Raw genomic sequence first — 26034 nt, forward strand, 5'->3', positions numbered from 1 at the left:
TCATTCTGCCTGCTGATTGGTCGTTCTCCTGGCCGCTGACGTCATCCTGTTGCTGGGTGGAAAACTGCTGCGGAGCCCTGGATCCCGACTTCAGATTCTTGTGAAGGGGACATTGTAATCAACAGCGAAATCAGATTGTAGCTCAAATGGAATGCTCTCCTTCGTGGGTGATAGTTTCAATCATTTTACGCCTCTTTTGTGTGTCTCCCCCCACCCCCACCTCATAATGTGGCAAAAGCTTTTGTGTGGCACTCTCCTCCAAGCCACCCAACCGCAACCCCGTCTAGAATACCTTTCTTCTTTGAGTGTCGGTGGTAGATGTTTTATACACCTCCCAGATGAGGCTGGCTTGCCGATTAGCTTATGTTCGCCTTTATCAACAGAATTGAAGTATGTTCTTACTTGCTACTGTGAATTGTGAAGTAGCACTTCGGACTTTCTGCAATAAATGCCTTCCCAGCTCTCATTTATTCTCACGGTATTCTATGAGGCATTGATAAACGGGGGAGGTGAATGGCAAAGGCCAGCTGAGCTATTTATTGCCCTTTACAGTTTGCGAAGCACTTTCTATGCTCCTTCTCATTTGCCCCTCACGACAATGCCATGAACTGAGCATATTACTTCCTCCATGTTATAGGTGAGGAAACAAGTCCCCCCCCCCCCCCCCCGCCCAATATTACATTGTTTGCCAGCCACATAATCGAAAATGACAGAGCTGGGATTCACACCCAGGCTTTCTGACTCTCCTTTCTGAATGTTTCTTATTCGGACGCAGCATCTGTAGCCCAGGGGGACTTAAGTGGCTTGCAAGGGTCGGTCCAAAGTAAATGGCTAACCCAGTGCCAGGATCCAGCACATCTCATTCTCAGTACAGGGTCTTTTCTTCTAAACCTCTTGTGAGCTCTCAAGACAGCATTCTTCAGGTTTTCTTTAGGGATGTTCTTAGATACACATTTATTTTAGAAATCTCTAGGCTTTCACAAGCTTTTACTTATTAAGTGAAGCTTTCAGGGGAAAAAATAGAAAGCTAATAATTCAGATGCACATTTGCATACGTTACATAAGGCTTCTATAAGAGGTAGGATTCTCTAGTTGCAGGCTTATTTTAAGTTCCAATGGAATGACTTTGACAGAGCAGAAATCGCAGGCTCCTTACCCAGCTCAGTAACTTAGATGGCAGAGGCATTTCTGCCATGGAAAGCCGGGCTCCTCCTCCTCCCTGAGGAGACCCTGGATTTCTCTTGTTGATCTCCGGCTGGGCTGATGAACCACCATTTGCTTGGCTTTCATCTTGTTCGTTGCTCCAAACTTCTAAGTTGCTCTTCAACTTTTAAGACACATTTGGAATATTTCAGCCTCCCTAAGTAATTTGTACATACGCAGAGCAAAACCCAAGGAGTTACTCCTTGGAGCCCACCACATCTGGTTTGCTTAGACAAAAACAATACGCCCTCACTCAGCTTCATTTTAAAGTGGGACAAAAATCCCTCCGCGACGACTTTGGAGGCTAAAATGTTGGAGGAGGGAATGAGGGAGTGAGGGGCACCAATGCCTCATGGAATTGTAGGTGTTTATTTTCTGTCTTGACCTTTGTGACTGCAGCCCCAAAACATAGTACTGTGACTTACACATCACAATTTACGTAGCTGATCTCAGGTACTTTACATGTTTCTGTCGTTCTCTCAATAGTTACCTTTTCCCCCTTTGGGGACATTGTGGGGCTGCATGTCCCTCTCGGTCCTCATGTTTCATGACTCCTGTGTGCGACTGACGTATTCACAGGTCACTCTCAATTGCAGCAAAACGCTCTGTCTGAAACTGCTGACACTGCTCAGATGTCCGTGTTTTCACTGCCTGTGGAAGTACAAACATACTGATTCTTGTCTTTCTGTGTTATTTCAAGCCAACAAATCATTTTTCACATTGAAAGCCAGAATCTTGGTCTCCTGAACTCTCCAGAGGGACCCTAGGCAGTCTTCACAGCCAATCCTCTCCTCTCTGTTGAGTGAGCACAGTACACCTTTGCTCCTACCGTCCCTTGCCGGAAATGTGTATCTTACAAAAAGCACAGTTAGCTCTCAGTAAATGTTCAAGAAAAAAAAAAAAAAATCCTACGGCCACATAGCTAGTTGGTGACACTTGAAATTAAAATTAGATCCTGACCTCACTTAAACAAATATTTTTTTGAGGAAGAAACACATTCACGTAGGTTAAGAAATGTGTACGGAATCCATCTTGTTCCAAAACCCCAGGCATGACAGCTCTCTCCTGGGATCCCCAGAGCTGGATCACCCCTTCCTCTTAATCCATCAACTTCCCCTCCCTGACTCCCACTCTCTCTTGGAAGATTCATTTTGCCTAGAAGGTGACAGAGCAAACCAGATCACGGAACATACATCATGCTCTGAGCTAGATGACCTCAAAGGACACTTCTGCATGGCATCCTAGGTCTTCCGGTCTTAATGCAAAATCACGTGGGCTAGGTTGAGAATTCAGGCCCCGGAATCAGGCCTCATTCAAACCTCAGCTCTACAACACATCAGCAGACTGAGAGGAGGGACAGAAACCAATGTAAACGTGCGGATAATTTAACCTCCCCCATCTGTTTCTTTTTTCTTCTTCTTCTTTTTATCAGTCAGGGACAGTCATGGATGTACTTCTCATAGATGAGGATTAAAGAGCACGAGGCCCATGAAGTCCGTATCGCAGACCTGGGATGTAGGGTGTAAAAAAGTCCCAGAAAACGTCCCTGCGTATTTTGGCCAAACGGACAAAAATTCAGATGCAATAAGGAAACAAACCAAGGCGATGAGGGATTCAGGAAAGCAGATTTCAAGAATGAGTGCCTGTGGTACCCACAGTCTCATTAAAGAAAAAAAAAAAAAAACAAACAACATGTGAAATATGCAGGGATAAGACGAAAAACTACAAATACATCTAGAAGCTTAACATCAAAAAGAAGGACTTTTGCCGTTTGTCCCTGAGCTTTGCCAAATAAAACCGGGGCTTTTAGTACATCTGGTATGTTTGTTAATTAGAGTCCTGGGGGCAAAATCCAGCCCTTTTGATGTACTCTGTGGATGAAACTGGGGATCGGTGATACATAGAAGGAGTTGCACATTTCTTTTCTCCTGGTCTCACTGCATCACTTGCAGGCTCTGTAGAAGAAACTCCAGAGACCAAAAACTTTCACAAAATATCAGAAAACGTCTCTGGAGAGCAAAGCGCATGAGGCTGTGGCGCCAACTCTGGGGAATGAACGTGAGCCCGCGTTACTCAATCATCATGGAGACCTGGGAAACGTCTGAAGGACTAAACTTTACATTTCTGTCCTGGAAACGTCTCAAATATCCGGGATGTTCTGTACAATTTCTTCAAGCCTATGAAAAATCATGCAGGCTAAGTTCCTGAACAAATGTGTACTGAGTGTCCACCACACGTAATGCACCTGTGCTCGGTGTGCGGAATCCCCTGATGAGAAAAACAGCCGCCCCATACGGACAGTCAGGTAGGCAGCAAAAGCAAAATACGATGTCACAAGTACTGTGACGTGGGGATTCACAGGGACCCTGGGTTCCCATCAGTACTGCACTTATCTCAGGCTACAAGACAGGGAGACACTTCCCAGGATAACAGTACCATATGGTCTCCAACATGCATTGATTAATCAATCAATAATCACCCAGAACGGAATCTCTAAATACTGCCATGCTAGGGGGCTTAAGGTCCCTCTGAGACCTGTCACCCAATTTTAAAAGTAGGATCTCAAATTAGCAAGAAGAAGACATGTTTATCAGATCTGCATATGGCATAAAGTTGGGAGAGAGCGCTAGTAAATTGACGACTTAAAAAGCAAGATTCGAAAAGATCTAGCAGCCTGGGAGGATGGCCTGAAACCAAGAAAAATGTAAAAATTTGTATTAAAAAACCAAATACATAAAAACAGGAGGAGAGAGAACTGGCTCAGAAGCAGCCTATGTGAGAAGACATAGGGAACGATGAACTGGAAGTTCTTCTTGGTTTGACTAACAAGCTTCTTTAACGAAACAAAATGTCATTATTAAACCGTAATAACCTTAAGGGCAGGGATCACACCTTAAATATTTTTAATATCCCTCCTTTGCCTACCATAGAGCCCAACACAGAGTAAGAGCTCTGTAGGACTTTCTTAAACGGGGTCAGAAGCGAAAAAGCCTCAAGTAATAAGCTCCACTAAACAATGGGTTGTGCTCGGGACCACCGGGGAAAGCTATAAACTCTTCTCTTACGTACAACTTTCCTGATACTGCCCTGGGCTTTCTCCTCCTGTTTCTTAAGCTGATAACCAAAATCAGAATCCTTTGCAAGACTTAGAAGTCTGACTCGATGCCCGCCTCACCTCCAGTCCCACTTGACAGGGTTCTTTTTGTTCACACGCTGTTCCAGCTTTTTCGGTTCCTCCGAAGCCAAGAAAAAGTGCTGGGCTCTGCACAGGAGACTCCTCCCCACCCCACCCTTGCCCCGCCTCACCCACAGGTTTTCCACCTGCTTCTCCCGGTTCACTATGGCACATTGCTTGAACTTGCTCAGGGAACCCTCCCTGAACCGCAGCCCAGGCCTGACCCCTCTATTGTACATTCTTCCAGCTCCCAATGCGTCCCCTTGCTAGCACTTTCTACAGGCCTCTTTCAACGTTAGCCAGGGAATTATTGTTGAAAATCTGCCTCCCCTGCTACAGTGTGCACTCCATGAGGGCAGGGGCATTGGCTGTCCTGTGTCTTCGCCACTGGATCCCACGTACCCAGGCCAGTATTTCTTAAACTTTAGTGCCTATGAATGGCCTCAGGGATCCTGTTAACCTGCAGATTCTGATTCAGGAGGTCTGGTGTGGGGCCCGAGATCCTGCATTTCTTCCAGACGATGCTGACATTACTGGTCTTCTGATCCACTTTGAGAAGGCAAGTTCCGCAGCACAGCCTATGCAACACCCTCTTCTTCCCAGATCACTCAGATGATCTAGTCCCGCCGAGCCGGTCTTCCCGCCTCGGGTTCCTAGCGGTCCAGCCCCTAGGCCGCACACCTTCAAAGTGTCTTTCTGCAGTGTGAACCCAATCATGCTTCCCCCCTTCTTTTCAAAACTTTAGAGACTCCCTGCCACCTTGTAGGAAAAACAAACAAACAAACAAAACAAGCTTCTGGGTATGGCATTCAAGGCTTAACCCTGCCTACTTTTCAGGCCCTACCTCTTCTGCATCACCATCTTACATCCCAGACTCCTGCCCTCTCGAAGCCCTTGCAGATCCTCAGACTCACTAGGCTATTTGACCCCTCTCTACCTTTGCTCAAGCCACTGACTTCCCTTGGAATACCCTCTCCAGCTCCATCTGCCTGTCAGAAAGCCACACTCTTGGGTGGCTCAATCAGTTGAGTGCCTGACTTTGGCTCAGGTCATGATCTCCTGGTTTCCTGGGTTCGAGCCCTGCATCGGGCTCTGTGCAGAGCCTGCTTCGGATCCTCTGTCCTCCTCTCTCTCTGCCCCTCCCCCGCTCACGCTGTCTCAAAAATAGAAAAATAAACTGAAAGAAAGAAAGAGAAAAAGGAAGAAAGGAAGAAAGAAATCCACACTCTTATGCTGTGTGAGGAACATTTCCAGGATTCTCCTCTCAAGGAGAACTGGCCTCTGCCTCGTTTGGGCTCTGCTGCAGCTCCTTGTGCTGTTCTAGATTATTTGCAGGACAGCTGTCTCCTTCCTGTCAGTGAGTCCTCTGAGCACAGAATTGTGTCTCATTTATCCCTGTTCCATTTATGCCTGGCACATGGCTGGCACTTAAAGAATGTGGAACACGAATGAATGGGTGTTACTATTCTCTGCTCCAAATGCCGTATTTTAAGGGGGATCCTTTGCCACAGTGGAGCCCTCCTAAGAAAGGAACACCAGTATTGGTCCAAAACCCACATGATACGAGAAACAGTTCAAGAAATGGCCTAAACATAAAGCGTGGAGAAAAGATGTGCCTGCGTTTAGTAGGTGCTCAATAAATATTTACTGAATGAACAAATGAGTCAGAATAGCTCTCTCCATCTGGAGCTCTCAACTAGAAGAGAGATTACCTGCGTTCTGAGTCATCTGTCGTTCCAGGAGCTTGAACATTATACCAAAGGCAGAGATCTCAGTCCAATAAAATGATGAATTTCCTAACAAGACCAAGATGTACCAAATTGCTCTCTCTCTACTCTAGGAGCCATCTAAGCCATCTCTTTCTTTTAAGTGACGCGACTAAGTCTCCGGACCAGTAAGAGTTATGTTTGTGACAAATGACAGAAAAAAATAAGTCGTGGGTGATTTATTGCCTCCAACGGTGTCACTAGGCGCCCCTCTTTTCCTCCCACCACCACTGCCCCTGTGCAAAGTCCCCCACAGCTCCAGCTCACTTGTCCCAACTCAAGGGAAGGACATCCTCCTGCTCCACACTCCTGTGACAGGTCCAGCTGGGACGGTGGCTGAACAAAACCCATGGCCCCAGGAAGGCAGTTCTCTGGTGGAACAGAGTATCACCTGCCAATGTTGGGCCCAGGGCAATTGAGGGAGAAGGACGGGGACAGGGCTGAGAGTGAAGGAGAGGACAATTTCTCAGACCAAGACAGCATAAGAGTTACCCAACAGAGGGGCACCTGGGTGGCTCAGTCGGTTGAGCAACTGACTTCAGCCAGGTCACGATCTCGCGGTCCATGAGTTCGAGCCCCACGTCAGGCTCTGGGCTGATGGCTCAGAGCCTGGAGCCTGTTACCGATTCTGTGTCTCCCTCTCTCTCTGCCCCTCCCCCACTCATGCTCTCTCTCTGTCTCAGAAATAAACATTCAAAAAAAAATGTTTTTTTAAAAAATAAAAAACAGAGTTACCCAACAGAAAAATAAGAGCAGGGAGACAAAAACCACAGTTAGCCACCACGGCCCAAATCTTTCTTTGTTCCTACCATAAAATGTGTAATTGTGTTCAATAGTTGATGTGCACATAATATACATTTGGTTGACCACCACTGGTTATTAAAAACTCCCAAGGGGCGCCTGGGTGGCGCAGTCGGTTAAGCGTCCGACTTCAGCCAGGTCACGATCTCGCGGTCTGTGAGTTCAAGCCCCGCGTCGGGCTCTGGGCTGATGGCTCAGAGCCTGGAGCCTGTTTCCAATTCTGTGTCTCCCTCTCTCTCTGCCCCTCCCCTGTTCATGCTCTGTCTCTCTCTGTCCCAAAAATAAATAAACGTTGAAAAAAAAAAAAAATTAAAAAAAAAAAAAAAAAACTCCCAAGCAATTCAATGCACATGTTACTAACCTGGTGAGAATTCACTAGACCAGAGGACTTTTGTATATTGACTTTTTTTTTTAGTTTATTTATTTTAAAGTTTATTTATTTATTTTGAGAGAGACAGCAACAGCATGAGTGGGGGAGGGGCAGAGAGAGAGGGAGAGAGAGAATCTCAAGCAGGCTCTGAGTTGTCAGCCCAGAGCCAGACGCAGAGCTCGAACTCATGAAACCATGAGATCGTGCCCTGAGAGGAAACCAAGAGTCCGACGCTTAACCGACTGAGCCTCTCAGGCGCCCCTGTAACATTGACTTTCTTTATTCACCTCTTCAAAAAATGTTTATAATATTGAGGATATAATGATGAGGAGAGCTGGCCTCATGAAGCCAATAATCTCATGGAGCAGGCAAACAGGAACAAAAACAATTGCCAAGCAGGTGCCCAGTAGCATGAGGAAATCACCTATATCCATATTATCACATCAAAATCTAAAAAGATAAAGCGAAAGTTTAATCGAGCTTCTTCACCACTAAATATCAGTTTTCTTGGTTAACGTGACCAGCTGCCTCTCTGAGCGGTGATACAGATTGGCAGAAAAGTTATTTTTGCTGAAGGAATCTCAGTGTTTCCCTGGCGTATGGGAAGAAGAAACGCTACCCCCTGGCTTGGGGCTGTCAGTTCCAAACCTAGCAAAGACTCACGGACGTCACATCACGGATATTGCAATCCCCCACCTTCAGAGCACAGAAAACAACAGCTTACTTTCAATGAGATAAGCAGCTCCTATCAGCCACTGTGTCTATAAAGAATAAAAAAGGAGAAAGGGAGGAGATAAGCAATGTCTTGATTCGCAAACCCTTTAATTCCTTGCGTCACCCATACTTCCGACTTTAGTCCTCAGTTTCACGGATTTTTCTCAGGTTGATGTTTTGAACTTCTACCATGATCCCACAAAGCGTGCGACCTCTCAGGTGTCCCCTTCGCTGTAGACATTCTTTTCTTCGTCTGTAGTAACATGGCCTGCTCCGCGTCCTTCAGAACCTGCCATAAGTGAGAAGGTTTGAGAATAACAAACCTCAGGCAGAGAGTAACAATGCTATTTTACTTGTCTCTCTAGCCTTGATCATATATTTCAAGTTCGTTGGGTCCCGCATGATAGCAGTGGTGGCTGAATTTACAAAGCTTACCAGAATTCTGTTCTCTGCTTTTCACCTGGTTTAAAAAAATGTTTCCTGTTGCCTATTGAAATCTTAGCTGCTCTTAAGTAGCACACTGTACTTATCCTGAGTTAAGGAACATCTAGGAAAGACTCGGGATTATTTTGTTATCCCCTTCACAGGAAGCACAGATGTGCTACACTTAGGTGATCTAAGAGGCAAGGGGTTCCATTGTCATTGCTGGCCCACACTGTGGGCCCAGCTGGGCTGACATTTTAATTTGTTTCTTTTGTGGCTTCCATTATCCTGGGGACCAAGGTATAAACGTGTCTGGAATCACAATTTGTGGAAAGGCTAGTAAAACTTTGGAACAGTGCCAGGACCATTCAGTGCTTGGGATGGATTCCTTGGAGTCACTCCAAATGTATGGGTTGTCCATTTGTGCCATGTGGCCAGACTTGAGTCTAGAGTAGACAATTAAGACAAAATGATGTTTACTGCAGCCTTGCTGTACAATGGAAAAAAAAACAAGGGAGCAGTCTGGAGAGGGTTGCCTCTGTGTTTAGAAGACTTCAGAAGGTTCCATAGAGGTATGCTGCTCACATGTGGAGAAGCTTGTAGGTGCTTAGAAAGCAGTTGCTATCCAGATATAAAAGATGATTTAAAGGGGAAGTGATGGTTAAGGACGAAAGGGCTCTGCTTTTTGGTAATTGTTCTGTCTATTGAAAGCAAAGGTAGCTCTATGAGATAAACCAAAGCATGGCATCCTGGTTCAGCCTGGGTTGGTACCCCAGCTTCCCCACTTGTTGGCTGTCAGACTCTGAGAAAGTGAACTTCTTCTCAGAAGAGCAACCGTATTGCGAAGTTAGGGTCAAATTAGGTAATACATACAAAATGTTTAACATAGTGCCTGACCGCTGGAAAGCGTTCTGACAAGGCTCATAAGCAGATGATCTAAGACATTATATGAATCCAGTGGCTTATAAGGCTTTTGGGGTCTCAAGCCTTTCTGGAAACCTACTGAAAACTATTGGTCCTCGTTCCTCAGGGGGAAAAAAATGCACACATACAAAATGTTTGCACACAGTTTTAGGGAGTTCAAAGACACAAGGCTGTACAGCAAGGTTAAGAGCCTTTGTTCTAGGGCTAAGTCCATTCCAAAAAGAGAGAAAACTCCTCGGTTTTATTTATTTTGTATAAGTTTTGATCATTTATGATCAGAATTTCATAACTTTTTAGGTTAGGACGGGATTTTACCTAGTCTAAATCCCCTCCCTTTTGTTTGGAATAACAAAATATTAAGATCCTAAGAAAACACTTGGTGTCAGGGAACTCTATCAATTTCACCTTTACATAATTTAAAAGATAAATTTTCCTTTTATCAACTACTCTTCATTTTGAGATATTCCTTAAGATCTATTGTATGTCCACTCTCTTCCTAACTCTGTACTCTGAGACACATTTACAGTGCTCAGCTCATGTCCATTCAAAGCCCCACGATGGACACAATGACCATTAATTCTGTGTATTTTGATCGGCACATCTGCTGTACCCATTTGATATTGTGTTATTTGTTGAACTATATTGCTGGAGTGTAACTTCATCAAGTAGGAATTTGTATGAACAGAGTTATTGAGCACCGAGACTGGGACAGGCTCCATTCTCTCCTCCTAGGATACATGGATGAATAGACAGAGATGTTTTCTCCCCATGGAGCTCACAGTGAAAATAATCTTTTCTTTTGGACAAACATGGCTAGGGTTGAGATTCTATACGTGGACAGGAACAGAGGTAACCTGCAAGTTTCCAGTCAAGTGAATGTCACCAAAGCCTCCATTACCATTCCCCAAGGACACATGCCTTCATTTGCTTAAACAATAGTTGACAGCATGGACAGCACTAAACACAGAAAAGCCAAAGTGTGTCTGGGCATAATCCCACCCATAACTTCCCTCTGGCAGGAGCAAGAACTATATATCAAGGGGTAAATAGGCTATGTTTAGATAAGTCATCCCTTGGTTTTTCATTGCAAAATGCTTTTAAACACTTCTACTTTGCTTCCAGGATGTTTTGGGTGACTTTTGAGGAAAATGTGAACAGGAGAGCAAAGGCCTCTTAGCTGTTTATAGTTAGAATGGAGCAGGGAATATGGCTGCCAATGTGGAGAAGACGCTGAACGTGAAAAGAAGACTGGAACGTGAAAAATTGGAAGTAGGTCAGATAAGGGACTGGGCCAAAGCAAGAGACACTAAAGGCTTTGAAATCATGGAATCTTGTTCAATCTACTCCTGGAGCCCCAGAAGCAGTAATGACACAAAGTCGGTGTAGCTAACACGTCGCTGGGATCCATGGGCTCTGGGCAATTCACCCGATCTCACGCAGAATACAGGTAGAATGATGTTGCTGTAGCCCTGAAGACGCAGGGCAGAGACAACAGAGTTGAGGTGGTGCTGACCTGGCTCAGGAGCTGACAGTTGGGGCTAGAGCCTCCACTGACCTCAGCTTCCTGTTCTGTCTAGTGGAACGGACTACTGGCTTTCATCCTGAAGCTACTTTGGGTAACACCAGGTCTACAGAAACTATCGCACCAACACACCCAAGCATCTCCTTCCCTTCTTTGCTTTCCTACCTAGAACAATTTCATCCATTTTTGTTGCCCTCCACACCTACAGCCTCATCCTTGTCTGGCTAAATATTCTCCACAGTTCTTCGGAAAAGGGGAAACACTCTTCTTGACATTATCAGGAGGATCTAACTCAGCCTTCACTTCAGCCCTTTTTTACCTGAGGTGTGACTGCGCAATAGCCTAAGAACCATAGCGAAAAAGCAAAAATCATGTTCGTCACATTCGAAGAAGGTGAAATTAAGTGAGTTGTGTCGTTTGCTCAAGAGAACAAAATCATTTGCTTTTGACCTGGTAATGCAGTGACCTTTCTTACATGCACCCGTAATGTGCAAGCCACAGTATTTTTGGCAGAAGACTTTCTTATCTCCTCTCCCAGTGAATGCTTTGATAGACGACAGTATAAATATCCTGTAGCCTGGGTCCTTGGTTTTGTAAACAGCCAGGAAATAAGATATTTTGCCTGATGACCAAGGCAGACTCACAAATAGGCTCCTATAAACAGAGGGCAATCGTAAAAGGCAAAGACAAAACCGATGGTTTGGTCCATGCTTTATATTTATCTTGCCCATTACACCCCTCAGAGTACCCTCACAGCCCAGACCTATGTTTAAAAAAAAAAAACAACAGACCTATGAATATGGTTAAGCCCTTGCTTGAGTCATACAGAATCCATCAGGTATATTATCTTTCATGATTTTGTTCATGTCACAAAAGGTAATTGCCTCCCGCAGACTAAAACTGGGGATCCTCAGCTATTGGCTAGTAGGCAAAACTCTTAAAGTATTCCAAGCCACTCTATCTCAGAATTCTAGCTTTTAAATGGATATAATATTTCCTTTTCCTGAGCTGGCAAACTGCCATCCTTCAGTTAGAACCTTAAGTAATAATCCTGACTGGCTATCTCTAGTTTAGCAAAAATAATGCATTGAGCACAAGACACATAAAGGTACATACACATATGTGTGTGTGCGCGCACACTCACGTGTGTACATGTATAAGCCCAAGTTCCAGAGAAGATAATCCTTCTGCACCCAGAGAGAGGTCAGAATAAGGAATACATTGTCGTCACCTCATTTCTCCAAGCACTTATGTTCTTCATTATTCGACGTTATCTCTGACAGGGAGTTCTCTATCTTGGAATGCTATTGGATAGGCTAATGGAAAGCAAAAATGTTCTTTGCAAACACGAGTGCAATAAAGATGCTTAATGATAAACCTTGCATGTCATCAAGCACTTGAGGCCCTTTTAAATCAAAACAAACCGTGGCAAATGGTATGAGGGAACCCAGAACATTAAAATTCAAGTAAACTTCAATGCCTCTTGGAAAAAAGTACGATTGTTGTATGAAACCTTTAAAAATAACAACAGCGAACATCTGTAGAGTGCTCATGATAGGAGGAACACTGTTCTATGCACTTGGCATATATTTTTTATTTAACCCTCAAACACCCTCTAAAGTTCAATACTTAAAAACGAAATTTGAAGAAACATGAACAGTGACTAGAATACACAATATCGCGATAGAACAAAAAGTTTTCAATTTGCCCTTACAGAGCTCTTTTTTTTAATTTTTTAATTTTTTAAATTTACATCCAAGTTAGTTAGCATGTAGTGCAATAATGATTTCAGGAGTAGAATCCAGTGATTCATCCCCTACATATAACACCCAGTGTTGATTCCAACAAGTGTTCTCCTGAATGTTCCTTGCCTATTTAACCCATCCCTCCAGCTACAACCCCTCCAGTAACCATTTATTCTCTGTATTTAAGAGTCTTTCACGTTCTGTCCCCCTCCCTTTTTTACATTATTTTTGCTTCCCTTCCATTCTGTTCATCTGTTTTGTATCTTAAATTGCACATATGAGTGAAGTCATATATTTGTCTTTCTCCGCCTGACTTATTTCACTTAGCATAATACCCTCTAGCTCCATCCACGTTGTTGCAAATGGCAAGATTTCATTCTTCTTGATTGCCGAGGAATATTCCATTGTATATATATACCACCTCTTCTTTATCCATTCATCAGTTGATGGACATTTGGGCTCCTTCCATGTTGGCTATTGTCGATAGCGCTGCTATAAACATTAGGATGCATGTGCCCCTTCAAAACAGCACACCTGTATCCCTTGGACAAATACCTAGTAGTGTAATTGCTGGGTCATAGGGTAGTTCTATTTTTCATTTTTTGAGGAAACTCCATACTGTTTTCCAGAGTGGCTGCACCAGTTTGCACTCTCCCCAGCAGTGCAAAAAGTTCCTCTTCCTCCGCATCCTCGCTAACATCTGTTGTTGTCTGAGTTGTTATTTTTAATCATTCTGCCTGGTGTGAGTGGTGTCTCATTGTGGTTTTGATTTGTATTTGCCTGATGATGAGGGATGTTGAGCATTTTTTCATGCGCTGCCCTTACAGAGCTCTTAGGCAACATATTTCAGGTCACTGCTAAATTTGTATCTTTATATTTACATTTATAAAGATATATATGTATAGAATTATATGAAGGTTTTTCATTTTCCATTCCTCAACATTCTAGCTCCCCATAGATGTGTGAATCTCTGGATGTTCAGGCTTTCTCAGAGACATAGGAAATGCAAAGTGACAAGTCTCAGACACAGGGAAATAACGGCAGAGTGATGTCATCAATAGCAAGTCCAACACAACCACAACCCTTCCCTTATGGCCCAGGGGAAGAGCCATTTCCTTCTCTTCCCCATCCATAAAGTTTTCAAAGGTGTGGCAAGGCACACCTGCAATGATGATCCTCATTGATGAGGTGAAGTACCTCCCTCATTTTCCAAGGGCTTAGCCTAGTCTAAGAACTATTTACCTAGGAGATAGAGAACAGTTCAAGGCTTGCTGAGCTCAGAATGAGCCCAATGTAAAAGAGAGAGAGAGAGAGAGAGAGAGAGAGAGGTCTTAGAAACACAAAGGAGGGGCGCCTGGGTGGCGCAGTCGGTTAAGCGTCCGACTTCAACCAGGTCACGATCTCGCGGTCCGTGAGTTCGAGCCCCACGTCAGGCTCTGGGCTGATGGCTCAGAGCCTGGAGCCTGTTTCCGATTCTGTGTCTCCCTCTCTCTCTGCCCCTCCCCCATTCATGCTCTGTCTCTCTCTGTCCCAAAAATAAATAAACATTGAAAAAAAAATTAAAAAAAAAAAAAAGAAACACAAAGGAGCAGTGGCAAGAGAGAGAAGGAGAGAGACCTTAGAAAGAGAAAGGAGCAGTGTCTCCCGCACAGGCAAGGCATATGAGGCACAGGAATGAAAACCAAGAAAAGCCCAGATCTACTAAGGCTAGTGATTGGCTCTACAGAAACAGCTCAGTTAGTTAGGAACATTCCACATCTGGCAAGTTGAATCAAATTAAAACACTTCTATGTGTTTATATTTCCAAACCAAAATGACCTCCTCGTATATGCCTGGTCCCCTTTGTACCCCCATGAAGACCACCAAAGTGATCTTTAACCTGCAGGCTGACACAAAGTCACGCTCACTCACTTTATCTTTTTCTCGACTACTTAGTTCTTGGAATTAAGGAAATTTGAGGAAATTGAACTTTGATTTCTGTTTGGTTTTACTTTTTTAAAAAACCTTTTTGGTTCAAAAACCCTAGAAAATCATTAAACCGGGCCAGCAGGCATTAGGTCTGAATGAAGAATAAAGAGTGAGCAGGGAGAAAACTTTTTGTCTCCCAAAGTTTTCTTCACAGGCAGTTGCTGGCATGGGCACTTTGGAATCACTTTGGCATTTAACCTGAAGGGGAAAAGCAGTTTGGGTAATAGATTACTGATATCCATCGTGCAACTAGGAACACAAAAAGTTTCTAAAAAGTTTGAGGTTCGTGCAGAGCAGACTTTCTTCATGAAACGTGGGCTGTAAGAATTTTTTATGTGCAAAAACTAACCTGGGGTTTTCTGGCCCAGTGAGTTCTAGTTCTTTCTTCTGGGCTGTCTGACTTTCACATCCATTTACTAATGAGAACTAAAAGTAATATGTCATATTTGTAAGTGCTTGACATGGAAACGAAGGAAGACCGTTTCAGTCCGTCTTTTTTGCTTGAAAGAAACAAAGGTGCATTCAAGTTACTCCATAAAATTGGTGGCGGGAGGAGATTAGATGGGGGAAGGGAATTATTACAAGAATATGCAGCAAGGACTGAACAGGAAACACATCAGCACTGAAGGCATCTCTAACTACGAGTGTCTTAGTGCCTTCGCTTTCTTTCCGTGTGTTACTATGGCTGCCTCAACATTCACTCTCTATCTGTTCTGATCCTTCAAAGTTTGAGCTTGCATATGGTTCACGGCATCCTCTTACAATCTGACTGCTGCCAACTGGCTTAACATCTTAGCTTCCCATTGCCAAATCTCCAAGAGAGGCATCTGATTGGCCCTGGTTATCATTTTAAGCTAGTCTATACAGATGGCTGGCTGGGTTACAGAACGGTTGCCTTCAAACCAAGTGTCTACCCTTTGGTCCACTCATCTGGGAAGAGGGGCAAAGACATGGCATAAGAGCATGACTATTTAGAATGAGGCCCCAGTGGAAAGAGAAAGATATGGATGGGACAGGCTAAGAAAAGTATCTCTAGTTTGCTGGCAGATTACGGGAAACCAGTTTATCCATCTTCCTTCTGAGTGGAGCTAATCTTAACTAATCACAGCAGACCTGGACTATTTTCAGAGTGGCATGGGAGCATGACAGCGCCATCTTCTTTCCTCTCCCTTGCCCTCAACTTTATCACCTTTATCTCCATTACATCTACCACTCTATCGCCATAACTGACCAAATGCCGAGGAATCTGCAGACTTCTGTATCAAAGTATTCGGAATTTCAACTTAGAGCGCCAACAAAAGTATTTCTCATTTTCCAGGGTCACTCAATTGTTTTATTTTAGAGTATCATGCCGGTAGACAATAAAATATTAGAATAGGGATCAGAGATACCCCTTGGCCCACTCCCATGGCATTTATTGCAATAGGAATTCAATCAACAGAAGCGCCCAAACTATATTTGGTGAGGGTTGGGAGATCTAAGTCAGCTGACCTCACCATTTGGTAACCTAATACAGAGAATTGGTTCAAAGAATATTTACAATAATGACCGATTGTACAATGCCAAGACATGATTGCATTAAGACTATTAAACTCTGGCATCAAGCAAATATGGATTCAAATCACAGCTCTGTCTTGCAATATCTGTGTGACTTTGACAAAATTGCCAGTCCCTGTGAATCACTTGTTAAGTGGATGTAATAAGAACCACTTCACAGGGGTTTTGTAAATATCTAGGCAAGATAATATTTATAATATTATTTAAGATAAATAAATATTTAGGCAAGATAATTTAGGCAAGATAAACCTGCATAGGTTATTGCAACATGCCTGGCACATAATAAGCACTCGGTAGGTGATAGTAATGGTTTCTATTGCTCTCACTATTATCATTCACATGGGTGTTATGGGGATTGCAGAATGTGGATGAGAGATGTGAGGATTATCTTCAAAAACGAGACATCTTAGGAGAGATGACACAGACGTACTTATTAGAAGTGGGCATGCAGAGAATTTGCACATACACAAGCGGGACTCAGAAAAATGGTGGACTAAGTGGTAAATGTTATGTGTGAAACAATGTTAAGCGATAGTCTTTAATCGGGAAAAGGAGGTTCAAATTCTGGTGAATTTTTAATAGGGATAATGCCTCTGCAAAAAGAAAGGAGAGATCGCTCCCAGTGTGAAAGTGTATCTGCTGTAATGTAACAGGATGCCTAGGAGTTTCATAACTGGAACATGAACCCTATTAAAAGGGGGAATTAGAGCATCGAGCATTGCAAATGGAAAGGACCTACTGGATGGAAGACATGGAAGTCATTGTCAGAAACTAGGGACAGCCCACTGCTTGGGTGTACATTTCACTTCCCTGGGGAGGCTTAAACCTCCCGGGTCAGTGTCCCCTGCTGTATATTCTCTTCCTGTGTTTTCCCTACTAAAATACTCACTACACAGTGGTATTACTTGTTTGAGGTCTATCTTCTGCTTATAAGCTCAGTTTGACCCTGACTCTCTGTTTATCGCCTTGTTTCCGCAACTGGCCAAGTTCCTGGCACGTGGTAGGTATTCCACAAACATGCTGAGTGAATGAACGCATGAATCCAAGAATGAATTAAGTAATGAACATGGAATTCAGAGGTGATTGCATCATATACTGGTCTGCATTGTTCTCTAATATTTATAAGGATTAGTCCTACCTTCCTGTTGACATTATAAATTGTGTTGAGACACAGCAAAAATTCTGCATCATATGTCTCCACCACTATGAGATATCCAGTTACAGGCATAAATGGTCAAAGGTCTTTCTGAGCTCTCTACTAATAATCCTTTTTACCCTCTAGTCTCCATTTTCTATTCTTTTTATACCAATGCAGAAATTATACCTCTGTCTCACTATTACGGTATAAACATGTCTTTTGTTATTTTTCTCACCAGGACTTACCACTTGGTAAAGTCCCTATAAATAAGTGACTAAGGGAATATCTGGACAGTACATATTTCAGAGCACACTATCCAAACTTGCAGACTTCTAGAACCTCACACATTGCTGTTGTGATTTCAGGCTTATAGATCATGCAGGAATGCATCACCTCAAGCCAACATTTTGGGTTGAAATTCCTGTCTTTGTTGTTACCATTCACACAAATGTTGAATGTTTCTTCTCTTGTTAACAGGGAACATTTTACCGTTGCATGAAAATATTTTTACAATTTTAAGAAACTTGAGAACTTTTGTTGATAAAAGTAACATGCTCAGTTGCTTCCTAGTTAGCGAACTCTAATACATCCCATCAGTTCATCCAACAAGCTTTTTTGAACACCTCTTAGGTTCCAAGCACTTGAATTACTCAGATCAATAAGACTGGCCCCTAAAGATGCTCCAAGTCTTTATGTATCATAGCCACCTTCAGAGGGCCTGAAACTTGAAGTGTAGACTATTCCTTTCTAAGGGCCCCTTCAGTCTCACCTCTGTCCTGCATGTTGACTCCTACAAATCCCTCACAACAGACTACCATGGCATTTAAGACTTCTGAGTCTATAGATCATACTTCCTCTCTATGAATTAGATCCTACTCCCAAACTTCCTTACTGTCATGTAGATTTTTCTGTTTTATCCATCTACTTTCCCTTTTCGACAGCATATTTTACAATCATCTTGCTTTAAAATATATAAAATATTCCTCTGTCTGAGTTTTCTCATCTCTGAAAGAAGGACATTGAGAATTTGGGACCACGATTTTGGAATATCAAGGAGACAAACAGGTTAACATGGAGAAATAATCCCTGAGTGAACAAAGTATAAACCAGCACAACTCTGGCAATTTTTAAGAATAGAACTTTTACTTTCTCTCTGCCTACTTGAAGAACTTCTCCTGCTTCTCCTTTATCCTTCTTACACTAGATTCTCATGGAAATCCTAAGATAAAGCAGATCCACAGAATTTTAGAGCTTGAAAAGGTCTCTGTACTCCAACATGAGTTAACCACGAATAAAATAAAGTTTATGCCTTAGGGTCCACGGCCCTGGGAGAGGTCCAAGCAATGTGTGCACATTGTTATCTTTCTAATTGAATATCAAAAATAAGGGTTTTTTAAGTTTATTTATTTATTTTGAGAGAAAGAGGGAGCGCAAGCAGGGAAGGGGCAGAAAGAGGGAGAGAAAGAGGTAGAGGGAGAGAATCCCAAGCAGGCTCCACACTGTCAGCACAGAGCCCTAAGTGGGGCTTGATCTCACGAACCATGCGATCATGACCCGAGCCAAAATCAAGAGTCAGACATTCAGCGGACTGAGCCATCCAGGTGCCCCAAAAGTAAGCTATTTTAACCATTATTGGTAAAGATTATATCTCTGCAGCCTGATTTACTTCCCTCAAACTTCCCCCTTGGGCTGGAGGAACTGGGGCAGCCATGGGTACTTTTGTTGATCTGGCTAAGGAGCAGTTGAGATGGAGATACCCTTAGCCCGGGTATACTGGGTTATATCCACTATATGTGGATCACAGTTGTTTCAGGGGGTAGTTGTTCTTTTGAGTTGTTCCAGTGTAAGGATGGATTCTAGGAATAGTTCCAGTGCCCAGTGGGCTAATTAACTGGCATCATGTCACAAAGATGTAGGATTAGAGGCTGTTTCCTGATGCATATCTGTCTTAGGGCATTCAGCACTGGCAATGTAAGCTAGGGAAAAGATAAATTATCTTTCTATCCTCCCTGAGAAGATAATATTGCAAAAACCATTGTCATATGAAGAGGAAATCAGCCCCCAAAATGTAGGAAAAAAAGTAAGAAAGGGTGGTATCAGATCGTTAATTGATAAAGTTATTGGATTTTGTGATATTTATGGTATTTCACCCTAAAAATTTGTTGTAATTTTTGTTACTGACTTTAAGTAGCTGTTCACTTTCATAGCTAATTTTGGATCTATAATTTTATATTCTTTTCATAAAAAAGATTCTTATGGGGCGCCTGGGTGGCGCAGTCGGTTAAGCGTCCGACTTCAGCCAGGTCACGATCTCGTGGTCCGTGGGTTCGGGCCCCGCATCAGGCTCTGGGCTGATGGCTCAGAGCCTGGAGCCTGTTTCTGATTCTGTGTCTCCCTCTCTCTCTGCCCCTCCCCCGTTCATGCTCTGTCTCTCTCTGTCCCAAAAATAAATAAACGTTGAAAAAAAATTAAAAAAAAAAAAGATTCTTATTATATAAGCTTCAGTCTCCCCACCTGGATTTGGCCCCAGCCCTACTTAATCACCTCTCCACATTTAACAGATGGGGAAACTGAGGCCTAACCATACCACATAGTTCCAAGCACTACTGAACTAAACCCTAGGTCTCCTGACTTTTTGTCTATTGTTATCTTTACCCACATCATCTTACTTTTGAGAAGTACCTAAAAAATTAAATATCTCTACTAAAAAAAAAAAAAAAAAAAGAATTAAGTAAAAAAAAAAAAATCTCCTGACCACAGTATGTAATAATAGTAAACCCTTACATAGCATTTCTTATATGTTAGGCATTGTTTTAAAGTGTTTCACATATAGCTCATTTAATCCTTAAAACAACTCTATGATTAAGCTAATATTGATACCCTCATTTTCAGAACAAAAATTTGTACAAAGAATGGTTATGTAACTAAAGTAAGGTCACAGTTTGCAGAGAATATAACATCCTTTGTACTGTGGATCCAGCAGCAAACATTTTTTAAGGGCTTACGATGTTCTAGGCACTTTGTTAAGCACTATAGTTAGTGCATTATCTCGTTCAATCTTTAAAATCACCTGTTAAGATAAGTAGCATTATTACTTCATCTTATGCTTGAGAAACTGAAGTACAGAGAAATTAAACAATTTGTGCCCAAGGTCATATGTCTGGTGAGGGGCAAAGCCAGGACTCAAATCCAAGCTTGGCTCCAGGGTCAGGGCTTTGAGTTTCTGCATGATACTGCCCATCAAGGAAATACTTTCAATGACCTACCATTGCCACAATTCCTGTGGTTCCTTTCCCCTAAAGTTACAATTAGAATGGGTATGTGGGCAGAATTAGAATAAGGAGTGGGGTTAGCAGCCTAAAGGATATAGTAATCCCTTCTTTGACGACTGTTCTTCACCTTGTGAGATTTATATATAATCTCACTGTACACACACACACACACACACACACACACACACGTTTGGATCTTAGTGGAATATTTGTTCTTTGAAAAATGAGCTTTGAAAAGAATTTTCTTGGTGGTGATGGGTGATTGAGAGTGTGTGTGTGTGTGTGTGTGTGTGTGAGAGAGAGAGAGAGAGAGAGAGAGAGAGAGAGTCAAGGCCGTACATCATAATACTCCCTGCATCGGATCCTGCCCTCAACTTTTGCTGTCCCTTAGAGATGGCCACTTTATTTGTGACTCATATCCTGTGATAAAGTTAAGAATGACAACCAGCGGATCAGTGATTTAGATGCTGCAGAAGGTCTATCGAGGTGGCAAGTCCCTACAAATGTCAATAAGATAATGTAAATTAAGTGGCAAAATGTATTCCCTAGGGAGTGACAGAGACCTTGGTAAATAAAGTAGAGAGCACATGTCCAAACTCGAATAGCAGATACCGGCCTCCAGTAAACGGTTGCCATGTGTGACCATATCTGACCATTCTTCAAGAGAAACTAGAAATCTAGATTTTTGGTGTAAAATCTCCTGAACTGTAAAAATTTTAAACTAATTCAAAAAAAATTTTTTTGTTTTTAAAGCACTGCGCTCGCTAACATTGTGCAGGCCAAACACACAACAACAAACCCCACATCAGTAGGCCTCTCCCTGGCAGTCTGCTCCAAAGGGGGTTAAATGCAGGAAACTCCGAAATGGGAAATGACAAGGGAGGACTGACAGAAATTTGGATCTTGGCGGAATATTTGTTTCTTGAAAAATGAGCTTTGGTAAGAATTCTCTTGGTGGAGGTGGGTGTTTCAGGGTGTGGGATGGATACGGGCACTAAAGCAGTGGCCTTTTTGGATCAGATCCTCTTAATTTCTCCTCTGGTGTAGTATTGGTCTTGGGCCCAAGGAAAAAATAGCAGAAATCTAATTAACAGCTCAAAGGGAGCAATCAATTTACAATTGTGTGAAGTGCAAATTCCTTTGTGCAGGAAACAAATTACAGTATTTGCAAATTTGTAAATAATGCAGCACTTTCGGCTATCCAAATGCTTTGGATGCCCCCAGGGAGAAGGAAACAGAAGTCTGAGGAGGCAAAATGTTAGAAAATGACCTATTGTCTCACGAAATGGAATTTTAAAAACATCTTTAGTAATTGATTTTTTCAATTGAATCCTTATTTAGGAACTATAAAGGGGCCCAGTTCTTAGGTCAGTAGGAGAATATCTAGAGAAGTAAACAATTTCACGTCCAAAAGTCACAGCATGTTATTTACAGGGTAACTTGTTTCAAAATTTCTGAACATAAAAAGTTGCCCCCAACTCTTCCTATGCTCTTGGTTTGTGGCTAGAACTTCCAATTTATAAAAAGAGATGGCAAGCCCTGGCCATAACAACCATTATGTTCAATGTCAGAGAAGGAATTGGTGACAGTTCAGGACATGGATCTGGTCTATCTGTTCCATAGCAATAATTTTGTGAACCGTTCAATTCACAGAGATTTATGGAGGCCCTTTTATAAAATGCTAAGCTGTTATTAGAGATTCACAAGGTGCCCTGGAAGAGTGTCTGGTGTATTTAGGAAAGTAACAGTGAAAACTCATTATTTTTGCCCAAGATTTTTGAAGCACTTCTCTTTGGGTTGAGCTAGGAATTGAGAATAAAGTAAACGTAACTTCATCCTTACCCTGAAGGTGTTCACAGTCTAATGAGAAGATAAAATTTAAGCCAAACATCTCCATGCGGAGATGGGTGCTAAAGAAGAGATATGAGGGTGAGCGCGTGGACACTTTGACAAGTGCTTGACTCTACCAGGAGATCTTTCAACAGGCGATGAAAATCGCCAGGCAGAAGGGCGTGGAAAGCATTAGAGATAGAGGTAAGTGGACTATTTATGGGCCTTATGTTGGAGAATGATGGTTCGGATTCGTGCTTTTTCAAATATTCTTTCCCCTGTGTTCTCATTCACTATAAGAGGAGTGCAAATTGGTTGAACCTCCCCACAAAATATTTTAGCCAATCGTTAACAGGACCCTTAAAACATATTCACATCCTTTCAGTTAGAAATTCCATTTCCAGGAATCAGAGGGACTGCCAGAAACGTATGTATGAGGAAGCTTATCACAGCCATTATTTATAACCATGAAACACTGGAAACAGCCTCCATGTTCAATAATGGAGTAATGGTTAAATAAGTTATGGAACATTCAAACCACGTGATTTTAAGCACTAAATGGAAAAAAGAAATCACATCTTAAAAGAGTTATTTCAAAACAGGCAAAAGTTATTTTAAAAAACAATGTAAAACAAGGGTGCCTGGGTGGCTCAGGGGCTTACACGTCCGACTCTTGGTTTCGGCTCAGGTCGTGATCTTGTGGTTTCTGGGTTCCAGCTCTGTGCTGATGGTGCAGAGCCTGCCTGGGATTCTCGCTCTCTCTCTCTCTCTCTCTCCCTCCCCATCCTGTGCACTCTCTCAAAATAAATACATAAACTAAAAAAAAAAAAAGAAAGAAAGAAAAAAAAAGAAAGAACAATGTAAAACATTTAATAAAGTATTATCTTAATTTTATAATAAAAAGTTGAAAAGTACTTCCCAGTGTTGGTAATTTTCACCAATATCTTAACTTTTCTGAGGTTTTTTTTTTTTTATTCCATACATACCACACAACAAAAGGGAGTTTCTCCTTGTTCTGTGCGAAATCTGAAGAAGTGACTTTTGTTTTCTTCCCTCTTAAAAGTGTGATCCAGGATTCACAAGTCAATTAGCCTCTGAGTTGCATTCTCTTTATAATAACCAGGCTGACTAGAAAAGGAAGGGAGACCACGTAAGGAATGGAAGAGCAAGGAAGGATCCAGAAGTCGAATGTTAACATGAGAACAGAAAAGAACAAGTATGATGAGAGTGTGGGAGGTGAGGACTAGAAGAAAGGGTGGGGGTTGTGTGCTGAGGAGTTGCCGGATTGAAGATTTCAGGGGTGAAACATAGACCCATACGTCAGGGTTCCATGTAAGAAATGTCCCAATGCAGTACATGGTTAAATGCCAAATAAATGGCCCTATGGACAATTAATGTTATAAAAGTTTGGAGGAGTTTGGTGGAGACCACCATTATTTGGTCACATACATGAATCTATGTATCGGTCAAGCTCTTCCTTTAAAACCTCCCTTTAGCAATCTTTGTCAGAGGGTGTAATTGTGTAGGCTCCACTCTCTTGGCCATCTTTTCTGGGGAATTTAGTTACTGAAGAGCTTAAAGAACCATTGTGAAAGGATTTTAACTACTAAGTAAAAGGAACGGTTATAAGAATACGATGGAAAACAATTTGAATCTAAAGTACTATTTGAGAAAATTCAATCTCTCCACAAAAATTCACTTCAGCCTTCAATATCTCCTATCCTTTAAAATGCATTCACATAAAATCTGCTTTACAAGGGAGAACCAGCCAGGAATATAGCCCAAGAAATTTACCACTAAACAGGGACACATATGTGTTTCAGTTCCTAGGAAAACTGTGCCTTGCTAACTTTCTCCCTGGATTTCTTGGTTCTCTGCATTGACGAGCCTATGGTAATTTCTCTCTTTAATGTTCTTGTTTTTACAGTTTTTTCTGATTGTCAAGCACCTTCCCCACACCATTGCTATTCTAGGCTATACATGTCTACAACAGCATCAAGTGACCTTTAGCTATTACTAGTTAAGTGGATCAACACATTTACCCAACCGCATAACTCAGGCCCTTCAGGGGTTTTCCAGTCAATTTTAATGTATTTCAACCTGACACTGGCAGATTTCCACTTCCTTTGTTCCTTGTGTAGACTTGGTTTATGTGTGTTGGTCTCTAAAAGGGGCAGAGGAGGCAGCTGTTGAAAAAATAAGATTGACAGTTTTAACCACACAATTTGGTCTAATAGCTTTGATATGCTAAACTTGCTAGCTCCTCCAAGTGTACCTTTCTGATTTTGCATTACAACACCACTCTGAATCCCTAAGGAAACCAGGCTGTGTGTGTGTGTGTGTGTGTGTGTGTGTGTGTGTGTCCGTGTGTTTTTTAATTAAAAAGAAAAGGAAGAAAAGAAAGAAATGCAAACCAGTGAAACCGTTTCTTTTACATCATCTCCAGATTCATTCTGCGGACTGCAGGCCTTCCCAAATCCCGGTACACTAGAGACCTCTAAAAAAGGAGAAGCTGAGACTACAGATCATGTTCTAAAGAGCGAAAACAGGTGATGTCATAACGCACAGTCCTGTGTGGTCACGGCCAAGGCCGGGTGGGGAGCCTGGGCTCCAGTGAGCACGGAGCTCCGCGCCAGTGGGTGAAGCAAGTTGTCTCCGGGGCCCAGAGGACACCCGTGAGGACCCGGCACCAATCAGGTTCTCGCTTGGCGCCTGCCTTTGTTCTCACTGGGGAGCAGGTTTCCGGGCGTCTTGCGTCGGGAACCCGCATTCGACCCGCACGCGCGTTGCTGGCCTCCTCAAGAGACCTGGCTCCCCCTTCGCCTGTTCCCCCTCGCTCTGCCAGCCAGAGCTTTCCCCATTTACATGTGGCTTCTCTCCCTAGAGCGTGGACGCCAAAATCCTGACTCACCATTTTTAGCTTTGGAAGAGGCAAGTCCAGCCCAATAGTTTACAGACGATTTGTTCTTCCTTCCAAACCTTCCTTCCAAGCCAAGGCTGTATGCTCTGCATGTTTCTGATCAACTGCCCCAGAAAGGGCTGTTAGGTGAAAGGATAACCCTGTTTCTTTGGCCTTTTCGTGCTGGACGAATAAAGGAACTTTCATTGCTGAGAGGACTGCGAGAAGGTGCTTCAGAGGGAGGAGGAAACCGCTAAACCGGAGGCTTTGTGTCTTTCTCCCCCTACCTCGATTAATGGTGTAAATCTGGCTCAAACATCTACCTCTACCCCCAGCCCAAGCCTTAGGTAATTGGTCTTTTGCAAAACAAGGCTCAAGATAAATGATGCATAAAGTTCTTTGAGATCCCTGGGTGCCAAGTGCTACGTGACTGCAGTCTTCTTCACAGCTAAGCTAAGATTTTGGCTGGGAGAAAGCCTACTAACTGTCCTGACAATGTGAACGTTTTAGCGACCGCCCCTCTCCCGTCCCCAACATCTCTCAAGAAACCAGGAAATATTTAGCTCAGTTTTAGACCCTCTAGTGAGGCTCTAGCTCCCAGCTATTTATCTCACTCTCCTTACCATTTTTGCAGGGACCTAGAGAAGGGGGCGTGGCCAGTCTTCGGGGGCGGGGCCGGGCCTCCAGGGATAATTTGCATCCGACACACCCTCTTCCTCCTATTGGC

The 26034-nt window shown here is 42.8% G+C and overlaps 2 long non-coding RNA genes across 2 annotated transcripts; one reads left to right on the forward strand and one right to left on the reverse strand.

Annotated features, from left to right (window-relative positions):
- Positions 1–8120: 8120 nt before the first annotated feature.
- Positions 8121–26007, reverse strand: LOC122483189. Its single transcript, XR_006297323.1, has 3 exons — positions 25320–26007; positions 23395–23532; positions 8121–8318 (listed from the first exon to the last, which is right to left on the reverse strand). It is a non-coding gene; the product is annotated as an uncharacterized LOC122483189 (long non-coding RNA).
- LOC122483190 lies at positions 24758–25522 on the forward strand. Its single transcript, XR_006297324.1, has 2 exons — positions 24758–25105; positions 25293–25522. It is a non-coding gene; the product is annotated as an uncharacterized LOC122483190 (long non-coding RNA).
- Positions 26008–26034: the final 27 nt, after the last annotated feature.

The sequence above is a fragment of the Prionailurus bengalensis genome, chromosome D1 (genome assembly GCF_016509475.1).
Source record: "Prionailurus bengalensis isolate Pbe53 chromosome D1, Fcat_Pben_1.1_paternal_pri, whole genome shotgun sequence".
NCBI classification, from domain to species: domain Eukaryota; kingdom Metazoa; phylum Chordata; class Mammalia; order Carnivora; family Felidae; genus Prionailurus; species Prionailurus bengalensis.